The sequence below is a fragment of the Dromiciops gliroides genome, chromosome 3 (genome assembly GCF_019393635.1).
Source record: "Dromiciops gliroides isolate mDroGli1 chromosome 3, mDroGli1.pri, whole genome shotgun sequence".
NCBI lineage: Eukaryota > Metazoa > Chordata > Mammalia > Microbiotheria > Microbiotheriidae > Dromiciops > Dromiciops gliroides.
In genome coordinates, this window is record NC_057863.1 from 43,684,748 (window position 1) to 43,693,437 (window position 8,690).

Consider the following 8,690-nt stretch of genomic DNA (forward strand, 5'->3'; position numbering starts at 1 on the left):
ACCCTCAAAAATTAGAAAGTCCCCCCCTCAACCCACAGGGTGACCCAAAAGGGGAACAATCAGCCACCATAAAGTCATAGATCACAGAGTTAAAGCTAGGAGGTACCTTAGAGGGGAACTGGTCCAACCTTGTCACTTTACAGATTAGGAAACTGAGGCCCAGAGAAGAGAAACAAATAGCCTTTAGTCACATAACTGGAAAGCTGAAGAGCTATGACCAGATATGACTCCAAGTCTATTGCTTGTCCCACTCCACCATGCTCAGTAGAGCATCAGAGTTTCATTATAATATAATTAATAGAATAAATAGAACATAACATAATATAACATAATAATGTACTTTTCTTCAATGAATTAAGTGTTAAATATTATTATTCAAATGGCCCTCAATGACCTTTCCTTTTAGTAACAATTACAATAGCCTCTTATTGGAACTGATGTTTTTTGTTTTGTTTTGTTTACTTTTAATTCAATGCTATTTCTACTACATGATGCAATTTGGAACAGCAGAGGAAGGAAAAAATAGTCTGATGTGGCAAACTGGATAAAAGAATGGACCGAGTTCAAGTTCTAACACTGCCCCATAATAGCAGTGTCACCATGGATGTCACTGAAATCAATAGTGCCCCAGGCAGCTCTCTAAGATTACAGACACATTATTAATGTCTGCTCATAGATGGATATCTCATACTGGGAGCTCCCCAAACTAATGAAATCTCAGGTTTGAAGCACTCTGTGTCTACACACACACACACACACACACACACACAGCACAGCACACATACACACAACACAACTTTTCTTTTCTTTCTTTCTTTCTTTTTTTTAGTGAGGCAATTGGGGTTAAGTGACTTGCCCAGGGTCATACAGCTAGTAAGGGTTAAGTGTCTGAGGCCGGATTTGAACTCTGGTCCTCCTAACTCCAGGGCCAGTGCTCTATCCACTGCGCCACCTAGCTGCCCCACAACTTTTCATTTTTGATCTTGATATCTTAGAGAACTACAAACCTTCCTACAGTCCCACAGTAGCTCTCTACATGCCACTCTCAGAGACAACAGTACTAGGGAAGTTGTGTATATAGTGGAAAGTGAAGCATCTCTGGAAAGAGAGCATCAGAGTTCAAATCCCAGTTTTGACATTATGACCATCATGACCTTGGACAAGACACTTCATTTCTCTGGGTATCAATTTCCTCATCTGGAAAATGTAGGCATCAGCCTAAATGTCCACTGGGGTCCCTTCCAGCCCTAGAGCTATATGGTTATCCCTTCCATAGGGAGTTAGGGGTACAATGCCCCCATGATCTGGAAAATCTGCATAAAATTTTCTATCCCTCCCTTTGTACCTAAGAAGTCTGATGTTTTTTTCTCTTGTGGATGTTTATAGTACCTTATTGTAAAATTTGGGTTAAGTACTTGATCATATGTTCTGTGTCACCTGCTGGCCTTTGTGTGTCATTTGTAGCTTCCCATTTAAATTTTTTGGTGGGGGGGTGGGGCAGGGCAGTGAGGGTTAAGTGACTTGCCCAGGGTCACACAGCTAGTAAGTGTCAAGTGTTTGAGGCCAGATTTGAACTCAGGTCCTCCTGAATCCAGGGCAGGTGCTTTATTCACTACGCCACCTAGCCGCCCCACCCCATTTAATTTCTTATGCAGACCCATGGTATATCGAAACCACAAAGGGCAAAATCGTGATGTGGAAAGGATATCTGTAATCTGAAACTATGCTTCAGATCCACAATGGCTCTTCATTTCAATGGGTGCAAGGAAGAGTTCTCTCCCTGTGGTGGGGTGTTTTGGGTAGCAGAATTGAAACTAACATTCACTATTTTTAAACCGAAAGGACTTTCTTATTCTTAAACAAATAAAAGCTGTCATATTGGATACATGTCCACAAAATACACATACATATGTGTATATGACACTGAATTGAGAGGAAACAGTAGCATCCAAGAGAGGACTAAAGGTGTTATGATAAGGACCAGTGCTGACTGTATTAAGGACCTCTCCGTGGGCTCCAAGTCAAGCACATTTCAAATCCTTACGACTCCTGGAAAGTGGGAGCAGCCCCTGATTTTCTTATCAGTTGGAAGGCTGGATAAATAGTATGGAACTCAACTATTGGTATGAGAATATTTTTCATAATGCATTAGTTATGTTTTCCAAGGTGTTTTTCATGGTTATAATTTCATCTCCTAGAGTAAGTTAGTTTTGAGCCAGAATCCTGATACTTCTATTTACTGTTACCCAGGGAGGATGAATGAGGAGGATGTGCACTTTTTTACTCTTTGAAGTTACAGTAAGTACTTAATAGGTATGGGAGGCCAAGGTGGAAAGAAATATTATCTATTGGAGGCAGAGACAAAATGGAGTAAGGTATGAAATGTGTCTCTTAATAACATATTATCCCTTGTTTCTATTTTCTGCAAGGTTTTAGTGGCTTCTTTCCCTTCGGAATTGGGACTAAAGATTTTAAAAATACCCCCAAATTTTCTTGTCCTTTGGGGATCAAGTCCAGCCATCCATCAAACTGCCGCTTTACCTTCAGGACCACTAAACTCCATAAGACAATGCCCTGGAGGAATTAGTTCACTCAACTTTGGAACTCCTGCCCTGGGGCCAAGCTATCTCCTTGGATGAGTGAATGTAAATTCATATAGGCTTACTATATTCTGCCAGCCCCAGTGGAGGCTATCCATCACATATCCTATCCAACTGGCCAAACCAGCCATCTTCTTGCCATCAGTCATGCCAATGTGTATATATATCCACACCCCTCCAGTTCCCCCTCTTGCTCTAGAAACTAACCAGATCAACATTACATTGCATTGGGAAAAAGTTTGTCAATCAACTGCCTTTAGCTCCATTCACCATCCCTGTGATTTCTCAGAACAAAACATCCTTCCCTGCCTACCACTTCCCTATATATTTTGTCTTTGCCTATTTAATTATAAGCTCGTTGAGGATAAACACTATCTTGCTTTTGAATTTATATCCCTACCACTTAGTAGAGTCCCTGGCATATAGTGGTGCTTAATAAATGCTTTTCACTAGTTCATTCAAATCAGATATTGTAAAAAAAGAAAAAAATTAATTAAAAAAAGAAAAAGATCAGGTAATGCGTAGACCCCTTACTATTCTCCATATATTACATTCTATCTCCCATTTCTAATTCTGTTCACAGTCTGTCTCCAATACCTGGAATGAACTCTTCCTTACCTCTTACAATCCCTAATTTCCTTGAAGGCTCAGCTTGAGTCATTTCCTATATAAGACTTTTCTTGATCCTTCTGGTTGGTACAGTCTTCACTCCCTTACACTCCAATGTACCTTTGTATTTATTTATTCATATTACATTTATTTATCTGTGTACACATTGTTTTCCATTGATAGACAATAAGCTCCTAAGCTCCTTCCTTGAGGATGGGAATTTTTTTTTTAATTTTCCCAAGTGCCCAGCACAATGTCTGGCACTATACCTACTTAAATGTATACTTATTAACCTACCAGATCAAGTGAGATATTTTATGCAAAGTGCTTTGCAAACCTCAAAGCACTATCTAAATGTTTATTATTGTTCTAATTACTAAGGTTCAAAAAACAGTAGCAACAAAAATGAGGTAAGAAATTAAAGACATAAGCACTGGCAAACAAAGAAAGATTTCTCTTCCTTGCTGAGGAAGTAATGGTTTACTTAACAAATCCTAGAGAATCAGCAAAGATAATGATTGAGACAAGAATAGCTTCAGTAAAATAACAAGAACCAAAACAAATCTACAAAAATTATTTTACCACACACCACAATGGACTCAGAATGGATAGGCAACCAGAATATATAAAAAGGTCATACCATAAAAAATTAGAAGAAAATTACATAGATGCTTTTTATAGTTATGGCTAAAAGTAAAATTTTTAACCAAACAAGAGTAAGAGGCTATCAGAAAAGAAAAAATGTTGTGGGTTTTATTATTATTATTATTAAGTGGATTTGAAAAGCTTTTACAGGAGCAAAACTAATGCACTTAGGAGAAGAAAGGAAACTCTTGACTCAAAAAATAACACTTTGAATCAAATATTTCTAAGGGTCCAATATCCAAGATAAACAGTGAATTTACATAGATATATGACCAAAAGTCATGGTCCAAGGAACAAATGATCAGCAGATGTGAAAAGGAAGAATTATAAACTATTAACAATCACATGAGAGAGTGGTTCAGATCCTCACAAAGAAAATTGTCAAAATGGCAAAATTTGGGGAGTAATCCATATTGGAGCACTATAAAAAGACATAAAACATTATTGGTGGAGCTGAGAATAATTTTGACAGTTCTGAGAAAAAAAATCTTAAACTATACAAAAAGGTGACTAAAATACCCATACTCTTTGATGCAGAGATCCCATTTCTAAGCATATAACACAAAGAGATGAAAAACAGAAAAGTCTCATATCTATTTGCATATTCTGAGCAGTAATTATTTTTTGGAAGTAGCAAAGAGCTGAAAAAAAGTAAGATATCTCTAAATTGGAGAATGGCTAGACAAACTATGGTACATGAAATTAATGATTTCCAGAGATATTATGAGTATGATGAATACAAAGAAGCATGGAAAGACTAAATTGAACTGATGTGTGAAATAAGCAGAACCAAGAATGTTGTATACATAATGATGACAATGTAAACAGAAAGAAGACAAAATAAAAAGTAAAATTTTTTTAAAAAGAAAGAAGAAAAATTCAGTCAATGAACATTGTTATTATAACAAAACCTGGCTGTAGAAAAGGGTTGAGAAAGTATATCTCCCTCTCTCCTTTTTGTAGAGCTGAGTGACTAGACATAGAATATTGCACATACTATCAGAGAAGTCTAATGTTTTGAGCATTTGATTTTTTTGTTTTTTCATTCCTTTTAAAATCTTTTCTACAAGGGTTGGGTCTCTGGATGTAGAAAATGAGGGTTATAGAAAAACCAAAAAAACCTAATAGAAATAAGATTTTTAAATAAAATAACTTTAAAAGAATCAATGAATGATGTGTTAGAAAGATCTATGAATTTGGAATCAGAGAATATACATTCAAATTTCACCTCTGTTATTTACTATCCATGTGACTTTAGACAAGTCCTTCAGCCTCACTGGGTTTTTGTCTCTTAGTCTGTAAAAATGAAGAATTCCACTGGATGATTGCTATAGGTCCTTCTCAGTTTAAACTTATTTATAAAATCAGATGATTAAATGTTCGTCTTTCTGGATATAATGGAACTAATGAGATGATTTTGAAGTGTACACTGAAATCAGATTCAAAATTAATTACCAGCAGCTAGATACAAGCAGGGCAGCTAGGTGGAACACTGGATAGAATCTGGGCCTTAGAGTCAGGAAGATCTGAGTTCAAATGTGGCCTCAGATACTTAATAGCTGTGTGACCCTGAACAAGTCACTTAACCTATTGTCTCAGTTTCCTCATCTGTAAAATGAACTGGAGAAGGAAATAGCACATCACTCCAGTTATCTTTGCCAGAAAAACCACAAATGGGGTAACAAACAATAAGACATCACTGAAAAATAACTGAATTGGAAGACACAAGCTGCAATAATTTCTGAAATTAAAAATGAACAGTATATTAAAAGTAAATGAGTCAAATAATTCAATACATGTTTTTATAAATTATATGATGTGTGTAAAATATTTTGCAAACTTTAAACCACTATGTAAATATATTATTACCAATTGAAGGATCTATATAAAAGTATTTTATACAGTTATAGCTATGATAGGATGTTTTTTATGTAGAGGAAGAAAGATTAAGTGAGGGGGAAAGGAGATGTAGTATTACCATGGGTGTTGTCACACTGTTACACTGTTATAGCCCCTTTTCAGATTGTGCAGTGGAGTACCACAAGACATCAGGTTGTCAGTTGCCCTGGGAGGAAGGACCCTACCAACCCTCCACTCTGCCTCCAAGTTGTCACCCTGGTGCAAAACTTCCTTATAATCAATCTAGTTCTAGTTCTGGTTTTATAGATTTTATTCATGCCCTTGAAATGACTTTTTACAAAGTTGTTTTTTTTTAACTTAAAACATTAAACTTAATCTATTTTGCAAAATATTTATCTTTCATGTTTTGTATTCATCTTTTAATTTTTAAACACTTTATGAGAAACAACATTGATACAAATGGAACTTACTTAATGACTATTGCATTAAAAATGCATTTCAATGCATAGAGTTCTAGCACTGTTAGCCCCTCCATCTAAGTTCCCATCCTATCAGAACCCTTTGTTCATTCATTCTCAATTACTTTTCTTCACATGAGCATAGTTAGTTCATACTGCATTTTTAGGGGGTTTTTTGCATTATTTCAAAAAGGTCTTTTTCAGATTTCTTTGTATTCCTAATACCTGTAAGGCTTACTTTCATTATAGAATTTCATTAAATTCATGTTCCACAATTTATTTAACCATCCACCTATTTGGGGCATTCAGCTCTGTTTGTTTGCTTTATGCAATTATGAATAATGCTACAATGATAATATCTGGACATGTATCTTGGGAAGGGGGGGGGTAATAGCACTTGAACAAATTTGTCATCCATTAACATTGGATTTAATGAGAAAAATAGCAAGTGACCAAGGCTATGATGATTTGGTAAATATGACAATAAAAAATAAAAGGATAAGCAACCTAACATGTATTGGGAAAATGAATTCACTCAATGAATTAGTGTAATGAATGGCATGTAAATGAATGAACAAAAAGGCATTTCTCAAGCACTTACTATTTATCAATACTGTGTTATGCACTATAGATACACATTTTTTAAATGAGGCTTCTCAAGGAATTTATAGTCTAATGGTGAGATCCATCACAGATAAGGAAGCAATAGCAAGGGAAGAAGGGAGGGAGGTGGCTCTAGGAAATTTCATGGATGGTGATGATGAATGGGTAGGCAATTGACACATCTTCAGAAATAATGCTGGTGTGTATTTGAGTACTTATGAATTCCCATAGCAAGAGGTAGAAAGAAAAGGGGTTTTGCATGTGCAGCATCAGGGAAGAAGATGGCTCAGGTGAAGAAACATGTTGGGGTCTTAAGACAGAGGCAGAGTAGAAGACAGGACAGAAGACGGGCAATGAGAAGAAGCATGGTTACATCTGAGACTAAAAATGGGTACCACTAAACAGGACAGCCCAGTCCCAAGGCAGGATTTCTGAAGCTAAATGGCTTAGGTTTTCTGGAGCATAGTCTCTGGGGGTCCAATTCAGAGGGTGACACAGCAGCAACAAGATGGAATGTCCTGGGTAGAGAAACATGGCCCAATCTGTACTGGCCCATTTGGAATATTTAGCAGTAGCAGCAGCAACAGCAGCCCAACATGGCAGATGGCCATAGGGAGAACACCTGGTCAAATTTGGGACTGGCTCCATAGAGTGGATAGACATAGGATTATAGTATATGGATCTGCCAGTACTGAGAGGCACCCCTCGGTAGGTAGCTCATTGAGGACAGGAATACCAGGAACCCTTTAGTTAAAGAAGACTCAAAGGAAGCCAAAGGGTGGGGCTGGCCAAGCTTAGAAATATACTTGTAGAACAATTATTCATGCCAAATGTAGAAAACTCATTGTTAGGCTAGAAACCCTGCTGTTTACCTTAATATCTCACCACTTCATTCTAATCCCAAGTAAGACCTCAACTTCCACTGGTCCCACTGGTTATTTTTAGGAGTTCTGTTTTCATACTTCCATTTCAGAGATGATTAAGCAAACTTTTAGCTCCATGACCACACGCCAATGATGTGAATTGTGCTCACATCCTGTCCTGTACCAACACAGAGACTTCTTGCTTATGATCCTAGCCTCTATCACTGCAGTCAAGAAGTCCTAGATTCTGATTCTAATAGGGTCCTAGACATTTAGTAGTGGTCTGACCCCAGACAAGTCATTTGACCTTTCTGAGCCTCAGTTTCCTGATCAGCAAAAAGGAGCTGGACACAGTGACCTTGAAGATTTCTTATAGCTCCAAGTCATTTTTTTTTATAACTTTATAAATCCTAGAAACTAGGAAGTTATCAGTCAGCACCTTGGCAATTTCTCGAGTCCATTTTCTCAAAAGACAGTGTAACAAGAACTGATGGAACTTTTTGGAATAATGTGGCACTTGAGTTTTCCAGAATATCAACTGGACTTTTTACATTTTTTTCAAGTTCAGGTAGTCATTGCAAAATGTTGATGAACATTACTATCAACCACAAAAAAGTCAATCAGAAACACACCCTGGGTGCTAAAAACACTGCACTCATAAATAACCAAAGCATTTAAACTATTGAATGATACTGCCATTGAAGCCCTACCCCTAAAACCCGAAATTATTTCCATGATCCAAAGTCTTCCATAAATCAACCAATCAACAAGTGTTTAATAAACTCCTTCTACGTGACAGGCTCTATGATAGGCAATAGGGACACAAGTACAGTGAATGAACACATTGAAGGAGTGCAAGGAGTGGCTTATACTCCAAATGGAGGAAGGAACCAGTATATATATGAGTCAACATATAGTTTAACTATAAAGAAAATACATACTAACATACAAAGTAGTTAAATACAAAGTAGTTTGGAAGGGAGGGCACAAACAATTAAGGGAATCAGAAAAGGTTTCATCTAAAAGGTGGCATTTGAGCTTCATCAGGATGA